This window comes from Callithrix jacchus, chromosome 2 (genome assembly GCF_049354715.1).
Source record: "Callithrix jacchus isolate 240 chromosome 2, calJac240_pri, whole genome shotgun sequence".
Lineage (NCBI taxonomy): Eukaryota > Metazoa > Chordata > Mammalia > Primates > Cebidae > Callithrix > Callithrix jacchus.
In genome coordinates, this window is record NC_133503.1 from 26,478,991 (window position 1) to 26,502,723 (window position 23,733).

Genomic DNA, 23,733 nt, shown 5'->3' on the forward strand with positions numbered 1-23,733 from the left:
CCAGAGAGCATGGTGTTGCTCTGTCACTTTCATGCCAAGTGGGGTGTGATGCCATGCTGAACACTTGGGCTTCTCTGAAATGTTCCCAGCCTCTTGGATACACTCAGGAAAATGGGGTACCCACTCAAAATGGCCTCAGATTCCCATAAAACTATCTCTGTGCCTTTTTCTTGCCCGGAGGTAGTGGATTGCCACAAAGCTTCCATCCTGATCTTTTTTTTCTTTTATTCCTTCATTTCTTCCCAATGCTAGAAAGGTTCTCTCCTTCATCCTTCTCTCTAGCAGAACCTTTTGCCTTATGTTCTGGCTGATTATTTTTCTACTCCTTCTTGGTGACATAATTCTAATGTAAGAAAGGATGCAGTGTACTACTGTATATTTAGCAAAAACAAAAAAACACTTTGGGAGTAAACTTTCGACTGTTTCTTCAAAAAAGCTTCTCTCCTTTGTGTTGCTAGTATCAGTGGAATTTTATGGGCTTGCTTTGCTTAAGGTAGGGATGTTTGGGTAGAATCCCCATTGCATTAAGAACCTTAACTCATGGTTGCTTTTTGCATTACACAACTTAGCCTTCTTTGTCCATTTATGGATCTCTTTTCTTCCTTTTTCTTTTCTCTATTTAATAATCATAAGGTTATTTTTCCAGCCTGGGTTAGAGAAGAATTATAATAACCTTATTTCAGTGCTTTACTCTCTTTCTTATAAGTTGTTTTTAGAAGCCAGAATCAATCATTAGATTCAAAAGAATGGATAAGTTGGACAATGTATTAAACTCTTTGGGAAGATACATGCAAGAGATAAAATTCCAGATTTTTCGTAGACAAAAAAAGATAACTGAATATTCAATCACAGTGATAGCTAATAACTTTAGCATTTTGTCTCAATAGATAGTGATTTTTTTTCTAGTGGGGGGTGAATAGAGGTGTATTTTCAGTAGAGATTTTAATTGTGTAATTTGACTTCTAAAAAATAGGATGCTAGAAGGAATGTCTGCATATGCATTTTCATTAAACATTCTTTTTAATCAGATATAGTTAAAGATTCTTGTTTGGGTTAAGTCAGATTTGTCAGCTCTTCAATCAGTTTGTAGTACATTGTAAAAGAATATACTCAAAACAGAGCTAAGCTGTCAAGCTGTGACAACTTGGAATGAGGAAGATTTTCAAAAATTATGAGTGAGATATTTTAAATGTCTCCTTGACATCCACAACACTATTCAAAATACTTCATCAGAGGCATGCGCTTTCAAAATGTACTTGAAAATTAATGTAAGGAGTGCAATTTGTCAGTCTTTGTCTTAGCAAACGTAGTACTGACTCTCATAGAGCATTCGCAGTAATATAGCACTGACTCTCCCCACCTGGTGCTGCCAGGCTGCGGGAGAGATGAAGTGACCTCTTCAAGGGGCAGCGAGAAGGGCCTCAAGCAAGGCAGATGCATAAGAGGCTTGATTCCAAGTCCTGTTGATACCTGTTTGAGCTGATGGCAAATGGCCCACTCCATTTGTCCTTTGCCAAAAGGATTGTGTGATTTAGTGATTCCTCGAAGGAGCCATTTCATCCTTAGCTATATGTTGAGGACATGAGCTATTTGTCCTGACCTCAACTCATAATATGGAAGGCTGTGGCAAAGAGACAAAGCCTTGACTATTTATTTTAAATAAGTCCCTTAAGGGGTGAAGGAACATCACAGGCTGGGGGCAGTCCTAAGTTAGCGTCCTCTAAATTCAAGGTAACCTTTTTAACACCTGACCTGGAAGAAACCTCCAGGGATACCAGTTTACTGGAGAAGGGCCGTGAATGAATCATATTGAGACATGAACTTTCACGTTTCTTTTTACTGCTTCTCCTTGCCCAGTAAATGCACGTGTTGTATGCTTGTCTGCAACCAATGTTTACGAAATCAAAGTAGGAAAGGTACCCAATGCTGGATATTGAAGTGTGAGATGTAAAATTGATTTTAAGGTGGTTCTGCCTTTCATGTGCATAGATTTTTTAATGTTTTAAGGTGAATCTAAGGGAAATTCAAAGTAGGGACTCATGACAGTGACACAGACCCCAGAAGTCACGAAGGCTGGAAACGGGTTCTAAGAACCAAAAGAAACTCAGGCAGCTACCGTGTATCAGACCATGGTAGCTACTTTTCTGTACATGTGTCTGCCTTTCTCTCTGTCTACAGAGGAAGGAGAGGTTTCAAGAAGTGAAGAATGGCTGTCATCTTAGATGCTGCAGTGGAATTGTACTAGAATAGTGGGTTTCGTGGAAACAGCCCTTGGGCTGAGTGATGAGAATTAACTCAAGGAGGGATGTTTCAGTGGGGTGGGGAGGAAACAAACTGTGCAGAAGTGAGTTGAGAAGTACAGGATGTAAGGACATGATGGTGAGACAGCGTTTTGATGATTTATTTTATATTTTTATTATTTTATTTTAAGTTTTGGGGTACATGTGCAGGATTGTTACGTAGGTATACATCTTACAGGATTGTTACATAGGTATACACATGCCATGGTGGTTTGCTGCCTCCACCCCCCCGTCACCTACGTTAGGTATTTCTCCTAATGTTATCCCTCCCCAATCTCCCCTCCTGCTTTTTGATAATTCATATATATATATACAAACAGTTCCCTAGCCAACTGATTAGGATAAAGGGCCTTAGAAAGGAGACAGAGGTCAAAGGACACAAAATAGCAGACACGTAGGATGAACAAATGTAGAGATCTAATGTACAATAATGAGGACTGAAGCTCGAAATCGTATCATCCTAGGGATTTTTGTTAAATAAGTAGATTTCAGCCACTGTTGTCACACATACAAAAAGGAACTAGGGAGATGGTAGATATGTTAATCTGCTTGACCACTGTAGCCATATATACTTTTTGAGACAGAGTCTCGCTCTGTCACCCAGGCTACAGAGCAGTGATGCGATTTTGGCTCATTGCAACCTCTACTTCCTGGGTTCAAGCGATTCTCCTGCCTCAGCCTCGTGAGCAGCTAGGATTACACACTCAACTAATTTTTGTACTTTTACTTGAGACAGGGTTTCACCATGTTGGCCAGGCTGGTCTCAAACTCCTGAACTTGTGATCTGCCCGCCTTGGCCTCCCAAAGTGATGGGATTACAGGCATGAGCCACTGCGCCCAGCCACCATTTTACTATCTATAAGTATTCCATAATACCATGTTATAAACCACAAATAGACACAATCAAATATATCTAAACAAATAAAAGAAAGATTTGATACGTTGCCTGAAATTATACCTCTAGTGAGCAGGGCAGATGTAGGATTCAAACATATGAATGTCTTCCCTAAGGGACAGGGCTCTTAGCTGTGATTACTTTTTCCATCAATTTCATCAGGGCTGTGAAAATATGGTCACTTACAGAATTGAGAGCCTTCTTGGTCCCAGAGTATGCTAAGTTACACAGGTAATATACAGTAGAGGTAGCTTCCATGGTTTGCTTAGTCTCACAGAAAAATAAAACAGTACAGGGAAGGAGTTTTAATTCTTAATCCAGTTATTTAGCTGGACTCACCATAGACATAATTGTCTCATTTGCCCTAGCCCTTCCGTATCCCTTGAAGTAAATATACTATTTGAGTGGCCTACTTTTTCTTATCAGGGAAGGAATAATGATAGAGTATTTTGCTTTTTGACTTGTACATTCTATCTGTAGCTTCTGGAATAAAAGAATAATAGAGACAATTAGTTCTGTTAAATGCATCTTGGAGTCATGTGTTAGCTTATCTATGGATTTTCTCCTTAGATGTTTAAATATTCCCCCTGCAATTGAGGTTTCATCAAACAAAGGAGATCTGATTTAAGATAATTCTCTTGGTAAGAAAGCAATTGCTGCTGCAATCTGCCATTCACCCAGAGCTATTGATCCCAGGATAAACATTCATTTATCAGAGAATTCAAAATAAAACACAACATATGCTGTCGTTTATAGCAAATTGATGAGCAGAATTCTGTATTCTTCCTAGGTTCTCCTATCTAAGCATTATTTCATTTACTTTGGTGAAAATTGCTTTAAAATATTAGTTCCATCTCCTTTTACTATTATTCTTAATTCAAACTACAAGCTGGTTAACATTGTATAAAGTCAATATATTATCTTAACCTCATTGTACAGTTTTGTTTATCTAAAATAGTCTTTTAAAAAAATTAATTGATGTTTTAAAATGGTCTCTTTTATAAACCACTCCATCCTTCGAAGCCATTCATTCTGCACTGTGTTAGTTAGGTGCTTGGGAGAAATTCAGGCATTTGGATTGTGACTTTGGCCTTGTGTGGTGACCTTCTTGCAGCAACCATATAATCATCTTCTGAAAGCTATAGTTCAGGTATAAAAGTGTTGTGGCCATGAAGAAATGCTTTTCATTAGAGTTGTCATTGGATTTTGCAATCTGCATGTAGCAAGTCAAATGACCATGAGATGATAATTAAGTGGTCTCTTTATTATTTCAGAGAGGAAAAAAGTTCACAATTCTGGTGATTGCAAAGCCTCTGAATTGGAGATAAAAAAATACAACATAAAACACTTGTGTGAGCATAGATTCTCTCCTTTCATTTTTAAAATGTAGATGATATTTTTTCTTGAATAATGACTATCTTGTAGGACAAGAGGCTCTTGACTGAAGGTTGGCATTAAAATACTTGCTGTCTAACAGCAGTATAAGCGGATTGTACAAAGGAGACTACTGTTTAATCACTGAAGTTCAAAACCAAGGTTTCTCTACAAGGGGTGTTTGGAGCCTCTAAAAAATGCAACAGATGGGTACCTCAAATTTAAATTCTTTTGATAATGATTAAGGATTTTTTGCTTAAAAATGATGAAAATAAATTTTTACTGACAGTCTTTGAAGATGACAGGAAAAGATCTATCAGAAAATTATAAATCTTTTGTGGGATTCATTTAAAAGTAAGTGGTTGTTACTTTTCTGCATTTTGATATATGTTTTCACTCGCACTCACATAAAACTCAGAATGAAGCTGTGGTTATACATATGAGTGTGTGCACTATTTCTTATTCTTTACTAAATTGAAAACCTGATTTTTAAAAATATCTCTGGTGAAAAAATGTTAGAGATGGTCCCAACAGAACTGTTAAATCATTTGTCTTTCCTCTCTCAGAGGAAACATATCTGAAGCAAACAAAACTGCCAAATGACCCACAGGACAGCGTGGTTATGTTCATAGATCTGTCTGCTAGTTTTCTCACCCGTAATCCAGATGAGATTATGTAAAATTTCATAACTATCAATTATGAACCTTTAAAACAATTCCTGATAAATTCTTAAGTTGCTTTCTTCATGTCATTGAGGAGTTGTTTTGAAAACTTCTTTCCACTGCAGTCGGTCCTTGAAGCATTTCCAGGGAGTTGCCACCCAGGGTTTTAATACCAGAGAAAGACTCTCTTGAACACATTCACTTTGATTATGCTTAATGTGTTTATTAACAAGAAGTACATTGTGTCTTCTTATAAAATTTGTCATTTTGGTTGTATACCAATGCTTTGCTAATTTGGTAACCACATATCTAATAAATTAATTCTGTATCTTTATTGAATCTCAAAAAGCACACTGTGTAAAGTGCTTGGTATCTGCAGAATACCTTTTTATATTATAAACTATCAATAATTATTGATTGGACTAGAGAAGGCTGTGAAATTCCAGAGGGGTAAATTTGTACTAAGTATAAATGAAACATCACATAGAATTATATAAGATTTTTTAAGCTCCAGAAGGGCTTTTAAAAAAAATCACCAGTGTATTTTATAGTTTGGATGGCATACTGAATATGAATGAAAAAAATTAATATTAAATGCATTTTATTTAAATTAAAAAATATACATCATATCCAAATGCAATAGCTCAATGGTTGCACGAGAACAATCTAAAAGTTGTTAATTCCACAGCATGAGGCCTTATATATGCAAAATGAGATGAAATCCACTATGTGCCAGTGCTCCAGATTGCCGACTGCCTTTGCCTTATGATATATGTGAAAGCTCAGTAAAATGTGCTATGTGAGAAGAGAAGTGAGTGAGTTTATATTATTATTTCTAGTAGAACAAACTGCATTACTCTGTTTATAAAAAACTTTCAAAGTCCATTGTTTCCTTTTCTTCTATTTTTATTTTAGATTATAAATTCCTCCCAGAATTTAGTGCAGTTTTTAAAAAAATCATTACCTTTAAGGAAGTAGTCATAAATCTACATATATTAGCCTTCTTAAAACTGTATTTGCATAACTGATTTGAATGTAACATTTGTTATAAGCTTAAGTCTTGATGCTATTATCCCATGGCAGTTAATTTCAACCACTGTGAAATGTCAAGGGTGACCTGTTTCTAGTGACTCTCATTCTTTTCCCTTGCCAAAGCAGAAGGCACAGGATAAGCACCTAGATTCTAGAAAGTGGAGGAACAGGCACTTGATACCCCTGATGATTGATTAATCCCCTTCTTCCCCAAATTGAATCAAAGGCATCCACAGCTGTTGGGTGGTCCTACTCTTTATTCCGTTTGATACTTCCTATTAGCTGCTACTAGAGTTAAATTCTAAAAAAGACATTTAATAATGGACTTCCACTGCCCTCAAACCTTTCAAGTGTCTTTCCTGGATGGTACCTTGAAATCCTACCCATTCTTTAATTCGTCTCTAATCTCACTATCCAAGTTGGAATTAATTATTCTTTCCTTCATATTTTTATGACACTTGGCTTTTCTATGTTATAAAGACAACCTCAGATTAGTTACTATACATGTATTTTTTTTTAATTGATGCTCACTTGTAACACTAGAGTGAGGGATTAAGTGAGCAGGAATTTTTTTTTATTTTGTACACTATGATATCCCCAGTGTCTAGCACAGTATTTCCATACCTAATAGGTGCTTAATAAGTATTTGTAGAATGGTTGAATGAATCCAATGGACTTTCAAGGCTTTTTTCTTGCAGTAAGCTCTAAGGAATATCATTATCTTGTTCACCTCAGTATTCCCAGTACAGAGGGCACTTAGCACCTCGCAGAAACAAGAGACTTTATAACCGTTTGCTTCATAGATGGTTGGCTGAATGAATGAATAAAGTTGTTTTCTTCAAAGCCCAAGATGCTTCTAAAAGGGAATTGATCTTTGAAAGGTATGATTCTGAGTATTTAAAGAATTTTTTTCATAAATCGAGTAATTAAAGGAGTAATATACCCACAGTAATAAATAAATAGCTGAAAATAAGAAAAAACAAAATGTTATATCACTTAAAGTGTTCCCACAGGAACAGACACTTTTCGAGAGAAGACTATATGCAGCCAACAATTATATGAAGAAAAGCGCAACATCACTGATCATTAGAGAAATGCATACCAAAACCATAATGTGATACCATATCAGTCTGAATGGCTATTATTAAAAAGTCAAAAAACAACAGAAGCTGGCAATGTTGTGGAAGGAAAGAAATAATGCTTTTTACACTGTTGGTAGGAGTGTAAATTAGTTCAACTATTGTGAAAGACAGTGTGACAATTCATCAAAGACCTCAAGACAGAAATATCATTCGACCCAGCAAATACCCATTCGATCCATTACTAGGTATATACCCAAAGGAATATAAATCTTTCTTTTGTAAAGACGCATGCATGCATGTATTCATTGCAGTACTATTCACAATTGCAAAGATATGGAATCAGTCTAAATGCCCATCAATGATAGACTGGATAAAGAAAATGTGATATATATATAATAGAATGCTATGCAGCCATAAAAAGAATGAGATAATGCCCTTTGCAGGGACATGGATGGAGCTAGAGGTGTTTATCCTCAGCAAACTAATACAGGAACAGAAAACCAAATAGTGCATATTTTTACATATAAGTGGGAGCTAAATGATGAGAACACATGGACACATAAAGGGAAACAACACACATTGGGGCCAAAGGGTAGAGTGAGAGGTGGGAGAGGATCAGGAAAAATAATAAATGGATACTAGGCTTAATGCTTGGGTGATGAAATAATCTGTACCACGAACCCCCATGATACAAGTTTGTCTCTGTAACAAACCTGTACATGTATCCCTGAACTTAAAAGTTAAAAATTGCTCCTAGTTTTTGGGTGATGGTATCCTAGACACTGGAGGTTTACATTTTTAGTTTTTATTCATGAACTATTTGGAGAGGTCTTTCCCAGCCACCCTATCCACAGCCTCTCATCAGAATGTACTTCTTTAACTGTTTTATTTTGCTTCATAACATTTATCCTTACCTCACATAATATTATATTAGCATATTGTTTTTACACAATAAAATTTCTACAGTTCTCCTGCTGGAATGTAACCTCCATGAGGGCAGAGAGGTCTTGTTTCCTGCCTGGAGAATTGTATTAATACCTGGTATATAGCAGGTACTAAAACATTTTTTTTTTAGCAAATGAAAACGTTTTCTTTAAAAGCAAATTGTGTCTCAATATTGCCTCCTGCAGTCCTGTGACTCTACTGTTTGACCATGGGAATATATGTTATCCCTCCTTATTTATTATCCCCATTTGAAAAATAAAATTCTTGTCCTCTTTGGAGATTGTCATGTTTATTCTATGGTTGAAGATTCCTTGGTTAAGGATGTATTCATGCGAAGTAATCAGTACAAATGACAATATTTATGTTAAGCTCTCTTTTCTATGAAATTATTCTTTAGAAATTTTGCTGCCTCTAATCTTTCCAATCTGCCATAAGATTATCTGTGAAATTGCTACAAGATTTGCCAGTGGTCTCAAGGTATAGGGGCTGCAGCATGAAGATTACACTACAGTATTTTAAAAAGTACATCAGAATTAATTTGTTGCTGTTTGTCTTCTGATCTATAAGCAGTTTAAATTCATACTGGCCTCTGCTGTGTGTGGGAAAGATCCATAGATAATTCGTGCTTTTAATGATAGAGTTTCTCACAATTCTCTACATGAATGTCCTGACAGGGAAGACAAAATTGTCTTTTTGCCATTTAGAAATGCAGGACAAAGCAGCTGACAAATGTCATCTGGAATTTTATATCATATAAACATATGTTCCCTGTGTCAGCAAGGGTATGCCTATATGATTTTAGCTGTTTCCGTCTAATTTCTCTAGAAATAATGGGTTAGTTCACACAAGACAGTCTTGAGATTATTGATATAATCACAAATTGAAATGGGACCCTGAACTCTCTGTTCACAGAGAAGCTTGCCTGGCTTTCTCTGTATTTGAAGTGATTAACGGTGGTGCAGCATTGTGGGAAAATGGTATGTCTATAATCATATGAAACCACAGGAGGGAGAAACCCTTTCTGAACCTGGTCTTTGAAGCCACCCAAGTTATTTGAGTTTAAGCCATTAGGGGGAAAAACAGGAAGAAAAAAGCAAGAAAACTATAAAAAAAAATCAGAATATGTAGTAGTGACACCGGTCTAGGGAGAGTCTGTGTGAGACAGAAACAAAACGGTTGGGGACATGAAAAGGTAACAGACAACAGGAGATATTGGTTTATCAGTTAAACAAGAGACTATGCAAAGCCAGAGCCCACATTCTGTTTGCTGATGGCATCACCCTGTCATCCTTATCACTCTGCCCTCCTTTCTAACCTGTAATATGGAGACAGTATTTCTCACCATCTTTTGTGGAACACAGTGGCACAGATAGACTGCTGAAAATAGAAAATATGATGTCAGTATTATAAACAATGATGTAGAAGAGGTTCATCCCTATTGCATCCTCTCTCTTTCTGTCTTTCTCGTATTTAACATATGAGCCTTCTTAAAATTTAGAAACATTTAGGACTTATGTGCATTTCAGAATCGCCTGTAAGGTGCAAGGGGTGTCTGGGACACTGTTTTCTCCCCAGCAGTGTCGGTGCCCTTCTCTCAGGAGATGGATTGTATTCTCTGGCTGCCTGGGGGCAGAGTTGGGTCGATACACAGCAGCCTGGCCAGAGGATGCGCGTTTAAACCGGCAGCTTATTTCCATTTCTGACCACTTGGTGCCACTCTAGCTTTAGAAACTGCTCAGCTACAACTAAACCCTGGGATAAAGCTTCCTTCTAGGTTGGCTTCTGTGGTTTCAAAGACAGTCATTGTTTTGAAGAAGGTCATTTGGAGAGTTCGGTGGCTGATGTGATTAGAATGTGTATAGCAAGTCGCATTCCAGGTGCTTTGTATGCTAACACTTAGGTGTTATTACCAGCATTAATTATCCAAGGGACATGTAACAAACACAGGTGGGCCCTTGTTGGTTCATTTAAAAGGCAAGGCTCTGCAGAATGCAAACCTCCAGGTAGCCACTCTGGCCTTTAATTTGGAGTTTAATTTAGGGGTAGCCGGAGCACACCAGACCTAGTCTATTCAAAGCTTGGATGTTATAAAAATAAAATTATTTCAATATTCGTTCCTCTCCAGTATATGACACACACACACACACACACCCCAGAGTTAAAAACAATCAGCAAGAACTTGAAAATGTTATTGTTGAATATGCTTCCCTGCATGTGATACTTTAGGTTTTTTCTACGCTCACCCTCTTTACTTGCATAACTTTTTATTCATTAATAAAAATGACATTTTTCTTCACAGAAAAAACCATCCATCAAATGAGTTAAGTACCCCAAGGTTGCAAAACACATCACCCAGGATGACACGTCTTCATCTTGTTCTCTACCTCCCTTTTTCTTCTGGGAACAAAAGGGATTCGAGGAAGACATTTGTATGTTTTTTTCCCCCCAGCATCAAGATGACTTTCTAAAATGGAGGACATTTCAGTATTTAGCTGAAGGTCCTTGTGTTCTGTTTTAATGGGAGCCCAGGAGGGGGTTTGCCCACTTTTAAAGATGCTAGTGAGAGCGGTGCTTTTCTGACTCATTAATTTGGAAAGGCAAGAGGAGGCTGCCGTTAAGAAATGTCTTTGCAATTAACTAAGTTTTTTTCTGACACATTGATAGAAATTGCTTTACCTTATTTACGCTGATACACTTCTGCTGGCCCTATTGTGAGTGGAATTGGCCCTAGGCAAAATTGAGGTGCTGCTAAAATCTGTTTCTGAGCCCCTTCTAATTTTGTTGCTCACCTTTTCCTTCTCTGAATCTAAACCTTCTTTTTTATTTTCCCTTAAATCATATTAGTTTTGAGTTCAATTGCCTCTGGCATTCCACTTACCAACTGTGGGCTGTCCTTGGGTTTGGGGGTCAGCAAGCTCTGGTAGGACCCTGACTCTGCCATTTTCTTGCTGTGTAAGTTTAGGGAAATTATTTAATTTTCCTATTTTGAATAACCAGTGAAACACGGTATGTGAAGCTTGATGTCTGGCATCAGAAGAATAGAACACAAAAAGTGCTTGTTAAAAATGAAATTTTCTAAATCTTATTCTAGACAACTGACTCAGAATTTTAAGGGAAAGACTCAGGAATCTGCCCTTTTAAAAGTGCTCTAAGAAATTCTTAACACTTACCTAAGTCTGAGAACTCCTGGCTTAAGAAATAAATCTTCCAAGGGGCAGCTGTCTTTCTAAAAGAATCAGGAAAAACAGCATTACCAAAAGGAGGGGGTGAGCAATGCGGGGACTTAGATATCATAGTTTTTTGTTTGTTTGTTTTCTGTAGGGAAGAGATTTTTTCGTCAAAACAGGATGTGATTTGATCAATTTGCTGTACTGAATCTCATCTAGACAGGACACGTTGGGCATTTGATTTAGTATGCTGTTGAGGCAAAGTACACAGCACTTCCTTTCTAAAGAGGAGATGCTAAATCCATCGATATTATTCCTTTAATGTCATTTTTTCCAACTTTTTAAAAGTTGTTTTCTGTATCCATATGTACATAAACAAGGCAGAGGTCATTCTCCCTCCTTTGCTGATTAGTAGATTCCGGCTGGACTGTAAGCTCCATGAGGGTGGAGGCCATGATTTTGCGTTCCTTTGGGATTTCAGGTTCTAGCACAGCACAAGCATGTGTGGCAGGTGTCTGGTCAATGAATACCTGAGATGAGTAGAAAAATTTTCTTAATCTCTAACACGTACTGTTCAATCTTCTCTTTCCCTTGTTCTGTCCACCTTTGTGTATAGACTTAAGTCTGAGCAGATTCAGATTCAGTGAGTAATAGAACTGTTTTAGCGGAGGTTGATACTCTGGAGGAAGCTAGGTTGCATTTATTGAAAATCAGGGATGGCTGGATTTATGAAAGGCAGATTTTGAGGGAAATTAATTCAGTATTGGCTTGCGCCTGGGCCATCTTTCTAGTTCAGATCATCTAGGAGATTAAAGATCCACTAACCCAATACCAGTCTGATTTGCAGAGCTTATTGATCATTTGGAAAATTGAGCGATGGAGGGCAAGTTACTCTCTCTCAGGCTTTGATGTTGACCCAGACACTTAGTGCCTAGTGAGAAGATTTTAAGGAGGAGCAATAGCGAGGATTGTTTTGAACATGGCTAATATTTCCCTGCGGCAGTATCACTAATTCTTCTCAGAATTCAATGTACATAGGTGAAATGCAGATTCCTGGGCGCCCTATTCTAGATCAAACCTAAATATTGCAAACTGTAGACCTGGAGGAGAGCAGAAGAGAAGCCCAAGAGATTTAATTGGACTTAGTCTGAAAGAGGCTTTTCGTGGGGTCCAGATCATCCCAAGTCTACCACTCTAAAGTCTCCCTTTAGTGCCTCATCATGGGCACTAAAGGGAGCGCTATCTGACATGTGTAGTTTATTCACTGCTCTCTACATGGGAAGTTCTGGCATAGGAGTTAGGAGTATATTTGGTCTATAATCACACAGCCTGTGACTCAAGGCCTCAGCTTTGTCACTGGTTTTTTTTTTTTTTTTGAGACAAAGGCTCATTCTGTTGCCCAGCCTGGAGTGCAGGGGCGTGATCTCAGCTCACTGCAACCTCCACCTCCCAGGTTCAAGGGTTCAAGCCATTCTCCTGCCTCAGCCTCTGGAGTAGCTAGGATTACAGGTGCCTGCCACCACGCCTGGCTAATTTTTTTTTTTTTTTTTGTATTTTTAGTAGAGACAGGGTTTCACCATGTTGGCCAGGCTGGTCTCAAACTGGTCTCTAGTGAACCCTGCCTTGGCCTTCCAAAGTGCTGGAATTATAGGCATGAGTCATCGTGCTCAGCTGGTTCTATAACCAAGAACTGCATAACTTTTTGAATCTCGTATGTTTTACCCATGAAATGGTTAAAGCAACAAACTTCTCTCATGTGCTCTGGCTATCCCAGTGCCCATTTTTTAATTGGGTTACAAGAAGAGTTTTATAGATTTTTGTTGTTGACTTTGAACTTTTGATATTAGATGGGTTAGAAGCTCAACTTACTCTTTTATTTTGAATAGTTTAGAGCAGTGATTCTCAAGATATGGTTCCTGATCTAGTAGTGTCAGAATCCCTGGGGAACTTTTTAGAAATGTACATTCTGAGACCCCACCCCAGACCTACTGGATAAGATGTTGGTGTGGAGCGCAGCAAGCTGTGTTGTAATAAAACCATCCAGACTGTTCTAATGCTGCTCTCATTTGAGAATGACTGAACTTTAGGGAAATATTCCTCATTGGATTAAAATTTTAATGAACACCAATTTGGATGAATGGATAATCCTTCATGCAGTGGAATTTAAGGAGAAGAGATCAAAGCCAATCAGGGACAGTGTGTGGTAAGAGGAGAGTAAGGCAGTATCTTGGATCAGGTTCATCACAGTTATCTCAATTGTTTTGGTTAGAGCTGACCTTATGGTTACATTAGAGAAATTATTTAAGCTTTGAGTTTTGTGGTCCTTGCTTATAAATTTGGGGCAATAATAGGAGTCCTACTTCACTTGGCTGCTGTGGGGTTAAATGAGGATGCAATAAAGTGCCTCGTGCAGTCTGGTGTGCCAGGTGTTGGGTGCATGGTCCTTTATGTCTCCTCACTGAGTGATGTGTAATTCCACTGGACTACAAGCCCAAGGAGGGGCAAGGCCTGCATCTCTTTTGCTCATTGTTACAGCCGTGGGAGCTAAGATAGTTCCTGACCCAGAAATTGTTCAATATATATAGGTTGTATGAACAAATGAATGAATAAAAAAAGTAAATGGATGTATGACTACCAGCAGTTTTGTAGATTGGCTGATACAGTATATGTATAATGAAAAGTTTATTTTTTGAGATAAAGTTTTAACCCATAATAAAAAAATTTAAGGGACATACAAGTACTTCCATATCATTAAGTATAAGGGAATAGAGTTCTTACACTAAAAGATAATGGTGAAATTAAATTAGTATGGGTGTTACTGATTCTGTGTAAGGGATTACATGAACATTTTCAAAATTTCAACTTAAGAAATACTGCAGAGATCTATCGCTGAAAATATTTAGACACACTGAAATTTAGGATAGGTCAGCTTTACAAACACATTTTTCTCCTTTGGTTTCCTTATGAATCATTTTTTTTGACCTTCAACAAATAAGGGTTGCCAAGAAAAAAAGTCTCCATTTACTTTAATTCATTCCCTCCTCCTTTTCTTCTTTGCCTTAATTTTCATAACCACTTTTTTTCTGGCTGGAGTGCAATGGCCCGATCTCGGCTCACTACAACCTCCGCCTCCTGGGCTCAAGCAATTCTCCTGCCTCAGCCTCCCAAGTAGCGGTGATTCCAGGCACCTGTCACCACACCCAGCTAATTTTTGTATTTTTAGTAAAGACAGCATTTCATCATGTTGGCTGGGCTGGTCTTGAACTCCTGACCTTGTGATTTACCCACCTTGGCCTCCTAAAGTGCTGGAATTACAGGCATGAGCCACTGTTCCTGACCAGAAGAGACCATTTTTTATAAGTGTGAAATGTTTAACCAGGTTCTAGTCACATACTGAATACTCATGGTATTCATATAAATTTCATTTCAATAGCTTTTGGGGTACAGTGGTATTTTTTTTGTTACATGGATAAATTATACAGTGGTGAATTCTGAGATTTTAGTGCACCCTTCATTCGAGTAGTGTACATTGTACCTAATGTGTAGTTTTTTACCCCTATCCTCCTCCTTCCTTCACCCTTCCGAGTCTCTAAAGTCCATTTTACCACCCTCTGTCTTTTCATACACATAACTTAGCTCCCTCTTATAAGTGAGAAGACATGGTTTTTGGTTTTTCATTCTTGAGTTACTTCACTTAGCATACTGACCTCCAGCTCCATCCAAGTTGCTGCAAAAGATATTTTGTTCTCAAGGTACATACATTAAATAATCCAGCATGTTCCACAAAACATAGTTGATTAAACAAGGGAGCTTAATCATATTTTCTTGAAGTGACTGTTGACTTTAGCTCCTCTCCTTCTTTTATTTACATACAGCTGACTGTCCACCATGACGTCTACCCAATGATGTCAGACTGTTGTTATGTAGAAATTCTAGTCATAGGAAAAATCACACTTCCCTTGGCCAACACTTTACTTTTTGTTTTAAGAAACCAGAAAGGCTAAGTACTGATGTTTTCTTAAGTAAAACTTCTAGGCCCTAACAAGTTGCATTTTTAGAAAAATCATACTCAACTTAACTCTCCGTGGTTCTATAATGCCATCTATAGAAACACATCTTGAAATAGTTGTGCCTCTTTGTCTCCGAAAGATTGCTCTTTCCTTGGTCCATGAAGATTTATAATTATGTTTATTTAAAAATACCCTCCAGCTTTGACCATATTTCCCTCTCTTGTTGAATTCTTGGTCTTTTATGATGAAAAGATACATGCTTTTTTCTGGACCCTTCTCTTTTTTTCTCACCCTTTCTTCAAAATAGGATGCTTTGCCAATAGCTTTACTAGTAGTACTATAAAAAGTCATGGCGGAGAGCCTAAGGCTTTGGAGTTTCAAGTCCTCACTTCATCACTCTTTAGCGCTGTGATCCTGGGCGAGCTACTTAGCTGCCTCAGTTTTCACATATGGACAATGCAACAATAGTATTAACTACCTTAAGAAATATCTTGATGTTTATAAAAGACATTATGTGATAAGAAGCTTAGCATACTGCCTGATTGGTGCCTCAACATAAGAAGAGCTCTCTTTTCCCCAAAATATCATCCTCCAGAAGATGCGGTGGCTTTTACTAAAAATTTATTATGGAATCTCTCATAAAAGATAAAATAGCACATTAAACCACATAAACCCTAATGACCTCAGTGAATATGAGTTTTCCATATCTAAAGAGATCATCTGCTATGATAGGTTCAGGAAAGAAGCCCCCAAAAGTAAGGAATAATTAGTAAATATTCCTGGAGATTTCACCTTATTACTTCAAGTATTGCATGTCACTGTAAACAAAATCTTTAAAGAGTCTTTAAAAAGAAGAATTCTGTGTGTTTGGGTTGTGGAGATTAGGTATCTACTTCTTTTTTTTTTTGAGACGGAGTTTCGCTCTTGTTACCCAGGCTGGAGTGCAATGGTGTGATCTTGGCTCACCGCAACATCTGCCTCCTGGGTTCAGGCAATTCTCCTGCCTCAGCCTCCTGAGTAGCTGGGATTACAGGCACGCACCACCATGCCCAGCTAATTTTTTGTATTTTTAGTAGAGACGGGGTTTCACCATGTTGACTAGGATGGTCTCGATCTCTTGACCTTGTGATCCACACACCTCGGCCTCCCAGAGTGCTGGGATTACAGGCGTGAGCCACCGCGCCCAGCCCTTAGGTATCTACTTCTATAGGATGAAGAGTCAATGCCCCTATGTAATGCTGACAAGTACTTGAGGCAGGAGGTAATATTGCTACCAGTTGCATCACACACAATTTCAAACAACTTCGAAGAAGAATATGAGTGCTAGAAGACTGTTCAACATCTCAAAATGTGGATTCAGAGATGATAATGACATGATGATGAAGATGCATGTGAAGAATTCCATGAAAATTGTTCCAAGTATTGTGAGAGTAGTAAAAATAATATGTCTGAACTACGTCTAAATTAATGTGCTTCATACAATACGTGATTTTAAATACACTCACATATAGAAATGTATAAAAAATAAATCTTAGAGGAAAATATTTAACTTTTTGTCTCTAAGTCAAAGTTAATATACTGAAATTAGCTAAAAAACATTTTGGGGATCTTTTTATTGAGATAATGGAGGACTCATATTCTGGGTCACCGTCTGTTCTGGCATATATGGTAAAGAGTACTAAAAGATTAGCCGCAATCATAGCAGTAACATTACAAAAAAGATCAGGTCTCTTTAAAAAGTAATCAGTTTGATATTTTGAACTGACATATGCATACATTTTGTCCCCATGAAGACTCCTTTTTTTTTTTTTTTTTAAATTCAACATTATATCTTTATGTTGCTCTCTTAAGCTATCAAATTATGCTTCCTGGATTATCATTTTTTTCTCCTATCTCAACCCACCAACTTTGCACACGTCCTCTAACCATACATGCATATTTTTTCATCTATGAAAATAAATCACTCTAATTTATGTTGGTTTATTTCATGGTAGAGTATTATTGATAACATTTCTGCTTAGTGTATTCTATGTGCCAGTCACTGCTTAAAGAATCTTATGATCATCCTATTTCATCCTCACAACTACATTTTCAGATAGGCACTACTGTTATCCCATATGAAAGAAGAATAACTGAGGCACGAAGAAGTAAAGCAATTTTCTCTGGATCACATAGCCAATAAACAGTAGAGCCAGTATTTGAATTTAGAGTCTGACTTCAAAATCTCAGGCCTTAGCTACAATTCTACACCTCTCCACTGGCTAGGCAGTCTTGTTTATGTTTATTTAACAAGAAGACAACTTTTTAATTACAAAAATAGCACAGGCTAAATGTTAAAAAGCAATAATAAAATTGCTGAATTTTAAAAACCTCAAACAATGGTAAAATACAAGTTGAGAATGAAAGTCTCTCCTCCACCTACCAATTTACCCAGAGATGACTATTATTAAAAGTTTGTTTTTAGCCAGGGGCGGTGGTTTGCATCTACAGTCCCAGCTACTCAGGAGGCTCAGAAAGATCACTTGAGCTCAGGAGTTTGAAACCAGCCTGGGCAACACAGGGAGATCCTGTCTTAATTAAAAAATAAGTTTGTTTTATATTATTTCTAGTTATATAGATTTAGATATGAAATATATATTAATAACATCACAGTAAACATTTTTCTGTAACTCATGACTGATTCATTTATATGTTACGCATGTCTTTCCATGAAAGGATGTGTGATTCTGCCTTGATTTATTGGTTTCATAGTATAGATGAAGCATCATTTCTTTAGTCATTCCACTTTTCATGGCCATTTAGATTATATTCATGGGAATATAGGAAACTATATGGAAATGAATATCCTAGACTTTATCATCTCTGTAAATGTCAATTTCATTTCTCTCCAGTTCAGGCTTAATCTTGATACTGCTCTTGCTGCCTCTCTTTCTCTAACATCCATATACAATCCATCAGCATATCCCACTGATTCTATTTTTAAATATATGCAGACATTGGTCATTTTGGCCATTTCTCATCACCTCTCTTCACTATCATCCAATCCATTACCTCTTATCTGAACTATTGTCATTACCTTGGATCTTGTTTTTCTACTTTCAAATAGCAGCCAAGAGTGATCTCTTAAAACTCAATTAGATAAAAATCGCTATGCTCAAAGACTCTCCATCTAAGTCACTAACAGTCAAAGCGCATGTCATGGTCTTTAAGGCCCTCCCTGAGCCAGCATCCTACTACTTTTCCAACCTTGACCTCTATCGTTCTCCCCTATATTCACATTACACTAGCCACATTAAAATCTCTGCTATTCCTTAAATATAATAAGCATAATTTCTCCTTAAGATCTTTGCATTTGCTGTTCCCACTCCCTACAATCCTTTGAGCCACCCTTCCCCCATATTTGCTTAACTGCCTTCTTAATTTCTTTTTTAGGTCTCTGTTCAAATGCTATCATATCTTATTTGTTGAATAAGTGTTGAGTGAATGAACATATCTTTACCCAATTGGATAAAGATTTCTGGAGAATAAATTTCTAGAAGTGAAATTGCTTATTTTTCCTTTTGAAATCCTTTGTGATTCCAGTCTTCCATCTTATATCCTTGCCTATTTTATTTTAGTATTCTCGTGCCCTTCTTCAGAATGCTTCTGTGTTCCTGTCTGCTGTTTCTACTGTGGAAGGCTGGCCGGCTTTCTCTCTCACCTGGGAGCTTTGGAAGAGAAGGAGACACTAGCAGCTGGTCTGATTCTCGTGGGCCACTTCATAAGGCTGTGATTTCAAGAGTGACCTTGGGGTGTGACTGAGTCGTCACTAAACCATTTATTAGGTGAAAGAAAGAGTCCCCTCTTCATACTTCAGTCACACTTATTTCTTTCCAAATATCTGGCACCATGTTGTAAACACTCAACACTGTAAAGAAAAGATTAAAAAAAAAATCTGTCTCATCATATTGATTTAAAATATTGAGGATGTATATTGAAATTAGAATAAATCAGAGAAATCCTGGGGTTTTGGTCATAAAATTTTTGCCCATATGTATCTTTAAAATATTATGACATTTTTGTTCATCCTTACCACATTCCACTTGAGAAAATCATGATAATTGTTAATGACAAAGCAATTTGTGATTTCCATTATCTCCTGGATAACTAGGATAAGAATGTAATTAGAATAAAAAATTATGGAATTTTGAACTAGGAGAGCTCATTTGTTTATTTTCCTAATTTTCTACAAAAAGGGAAACAGCCTACTATAGAGGTTGGGTGACTCATTCAAGGTCGCACAGCTAGTTAATGGTACAGGTGGGTCCTCTGACTCTCAAAAGAGTGCTCAGTAGCGTCCATGGAACAGTGTCTATGAATCAAATTTTCTGCTAAGTGAAGTTCTATCTGCTAGATAATTCCTGTTCCTTCCAATTGTCATGACACCCTGCAGTTTAGTTAGATTATGTGATTTGGCCTCATATTTCTTCTGGAGTTAGCTGAATAAGGATCACCCTATTAGGGTGCTTAATTTTGTGCTAATGATCCTTCTTTCTGTCTGAAGTCTTCAGGTTACAGTTTTTTCAAAGAAGCTCTGTGCTGCTTGTCCTTTTCCGCTTGCTGCATGATGTGCACATCAGTGCCTCCTGCAGCCTTCCACTTGTTAATTGCCTCTCCTTCCTAATGAAGCCTGTATCAGCTCCAGTGCTAATTGAACTTCGTCCTTCATTCAGACTGTGTTATTAAACAAATAGTCACAGTGTTTGGTCTCACTTTAATAGGAGCATTGATGTTTGCTTAACATCAAAAACTTATTAGTAATCCATTGAAAAGGCAATTAATGGAGGACATGTGAGTAAGGAAATTGAACTAGTCAGCACCACAGGACAAAGAATGGCAAGACACTCTGGTTTTCTGAGGTTTAACTGTCTGTATCCTGGTAGTTGCAAATTGATTGTTAAATTCTTGAGTCTTAACCCAAATCAATGAATTTATCATTTATGTAAAGTAGCATCTATGTGTCTAATATCAAAGTGAAGGACAAGCTGGTTTATCTGTCTCTGAAGTTTTCATTCTCCCTCTCTCTTTATATTTCCCCCAAGCTTTTTAGCCGCACTTACTTTTGTGGTTACAAAAAACATTAACAGGTGAAAAGAAGGTAATGAGTCACTTGCAGTCTTTCCACCTACAGCTAACCACTGACAAGCTTTGGTGTATATTCTTTGTTCTTTGGTGCTGCATTCTAACACACACATAGAGGAACAAAATTGGATTACATACCATATTGACCTGTTGTTTATTTTTTAATTGGTCGTATGTCCTAAATATCTTTCCTGGACAATAAATAGAGACCTATGTCATCATAGTCAACGGCTTTGGTATAATCTCTTAGTTGGATAGGCTGTAATTTATTTCATCATGTTGTTAGAGGTTTAGAAACAAGTGTCTCTTATTTAATTGTTTACATAGCCTTAGGTTGACTTTATTATTTGAATGAGTAATAGCAATACTAGAAAAATAAAATTGGTGGACTACTCTGTTGTAAAATAATTGTCCCCTCTTGTGTGAGAATATGCAATGTTTGGTGTTATCAGGGTACACATTTATAGGCTACATAACAACTTTTCTGAGCACCAGTTTTTCTTTTTACTTGCAATTTCACCAAAAAACTGTTAAGAAATAACAAGAGGCTAATCAAGAACTGTTTTTAGGATAATTGCTTAAGGTGTGGATTTTTCTCTACCTGTATCCTCATGAGCATAAACGATACCTGGGTACAAAGGAGAAACAAACTCTAAAAGTATGAATCTAATGGCATTTGGCAGTGGAGTAAAAGCATAGAAGATCAAATTTTCTTTACAATCCACGTTAAATAGATAATGAAAGGAGAAGCAATAATGGGGTCACTCCATTTGTTCCACGGACCTGGGATATAACATGAAACTTCCATCTGTGTTAATGAGTCATGCATGGCTGGGTCCCCAGGCAATATTTAGTAAATGAATAGTGTTACTGCCTGGCAGGGACCCTTTTAGAAAGTGCTGTGATTGAGAGAACCTAAATATATATATATATATGTATGTATTCTTGTTTAGCTAGGATTATGATGCATAAAATGTTGGTAGTAGGTTTAAAAGATTAGCATAGACCAGCTTTCCATGAGATTGTTCTTTATATAAAAAAGTTAAATGCTATTTCTAATGTCATCATAAAAGTCAGGCTGGAGGATTATCGATTTTTTGGAGGCTTTTACTAGATAGCTTGGTAATTGACTCTCTCAAGTTTTAACACTTGGCCCTGGGTTTGCTGTTTACCTTGCTCAAGCAATTTGGTGTAATTAATTTTTATAGCTGTATTTGCTTTTAGGGTTTATACATTGGTGGAAAGATAACTCTAGTCAAAACCTCACAGAATTACTTTTTTTTCTTTGAATTAAAACATACAATTGTTTTAAATAAGAGTCTCACCTATAAAATTAATAGACAGTAGAATGGAAAAATCTTTTAACATCTTTACAACTAACTCACATAGACATATCTGTAGATAGGATAGAAAAGAAACAAAACTGAACACAGTTAATGTGTTAGTAGAACTGAGCCATATTTTTAGTAAAGAATAAGTAAAAATAAGGGAAAAGAAAGCATGCCGTGAAGGTTTTTGTGTTGTTGTTTTTTTTTTTTTTTTTTTTTTTTGCTGGTAACGTCAGTTTTATTCCGTTGGGGCGGTGATTACAGCTTGGCTGGGGGCGGGGCCGGCCCTCATAGGTTGTTGGGTTCCCAACGGTCTGGTGCAAGGTCTGCTGTATCTCCACGTTCTCCTCCTTGGCACTGGCCAACATCTCTTCCAGGTCATCGGTGGTCTTCTCCAACTTCGCCATAGACTTTTTGACAAACTCTGCTCTGGTCTCAGCTTCCTTCAACTTCTCCAGCAGATTTATTTCTTCGTATTTATTTTCTTTTGTGGAATACTCCTTCTTGAGGCCATCAGAGACTTGAGGGTCTGGTCCATGGTTTGAAGTTTCTCTTCCAGCTGTCTGACTCGGTTCTTGGCCCCCTCAGAGTTCTCTTCTGAGTGTTCCAGGTCTGCCTCCAGGATCAGCAGCTTCCTGGCCACCTCCTTGTATCTCTGGTCTGAATCCTCAGCGATGCACGTGGCCTCCTTTCGCTGAATCTCCCCCCTCCGCCCCCATCTTCTTGTCCTTAAGTGCCAGGTTTTTATGACCTTTATTCCTCTCTGGCTTTTCATTGGCTGCCTTCTCAGTCTCTTCTAGCTTGCTCAGGGCTGTGGCCAGGCGCTCCTGGGCCCCGGCTGGCTCCTCCTCTACCTGTTGAAAGCAATGGTTTAGGGAGGCCACATGCACCTCAACATCGTTGGCCAGCTCGGCCCACTGCAGTTTCTCCTGGGCCTCCTTCATGGATTCAGAATATTCTTCTACTTCATCTTCTGTCCCCTTCAGCTTCCTCTGCTCCTCCTCCAGCTGCTTGCAGTGGTCCTCAGCTTGCTTCTTGTTGGCTTTGGTTTGCTCAGGGAGATGGATGGCGTTCTTCTTGCCCAGCTTTAGCATCTGCATCTTACTGATGGTGTCCATGGCCTGCAGGCAGGTGGTGAGGACTGGGTGGATCGGGTTGGCTGCGCGGACTTAGCGCATGGGTGGCGTGTGGGGAGCATCAATTGGGACCCAGATTTTTCTAATGCTTGTAAAGAAAACTTTTGAGTTGATGCTCATCTGTTGAAAGATTTGGCTTTAAAACCATGGTTGATCATGCTGACCCTTAATCGGTCAGAAATCACACATAATCCATAGACTTCAAAGAAAAAAGGAAAAACAAAGCAATGGGTGAAGGTTGTAAAAAGATAAGTTCTCCAGCCTTGGAGAAGCATTATCCCTCTTTTTCGTCTTCTTTTTTTTTTTTTTTCTTATTAACTAACTTGTTGGTAGTTGGCCTTTTGGAGTGTGTTTTTCACCACGTGATACGGGAACTCTCAATATCTCTCAGACTAATCAATCTCTCAGGTTAACACCCTATTCTTTCTAATCTGATGAGACACAGCATTTTTTTTTCCTTTTTTAAAATTTATGTAATGCAAAACAGACACATTTTAAAAGGAAAATAGTTTTGATCAGATGACTCTTTTGTGTTAAAATTTTTTCTTAAACATTTAAAAATTGATATTTAATGTGATACAAGCTGATTGCACAAACTTAGAAATACTAAGTAAAAAGAGGAAAACAAGGAAAATTGATAATTTATCCATTCAGAGATATATATCATGGTGTTAAATGGTT

The 23,733-nt window shown here is 37.6% G+C and overlaps 1 long non-coding RNA gene and 1 pseudogene across 15 annotated transcripts in view; one reads left to right on the forward strand and one right to left on the reverse strand.

Moving 5' to 3' along the window:
• Window positions 1-2,555: 2,555 nt before the first annotated feature.
• Window positions 2,556-23,159, reverse strand: LOC100409079 (uncharacterized; annotated as a pseudogene). Its single transcript, XR_013530715.1, has 5 exons — window positions 21,914-23,159; window positions 19,168-19,374; window positions 11,461-11,516; window positions 9,606-9,667; window positions 2,556-7,226 (listed from the first exon to the last, which is right to left on the reverse strand). The product of XR_013530715.1 is annotated as an uncharacterized LOC100409079 (transcript).
• The window catches only part of LOC144580716 (uncharacterized), a 611,731-nt gene continuing 610,204 nt past the window's right edge, over window positions 22,207-23,733 (forward strand). For 11 of the 14 annotated variants that reach the window (XR_013530719.1, XR_013530726.1, XR_013530720.1 and 8 more), the window contains exon 1: window positions 22,207-23,050. This is a non-coding gene — a long non-coding RNA (uncharacterized LOC144580716). Of the gene's footprint in view, window positions 23,461-23,733 lie in introns of all 14 variants that reach the window. The other 3 variants (XR_013530727.1, XR_013530722.1, XR_013530725.1) reach the window with 2 other exon arrangements.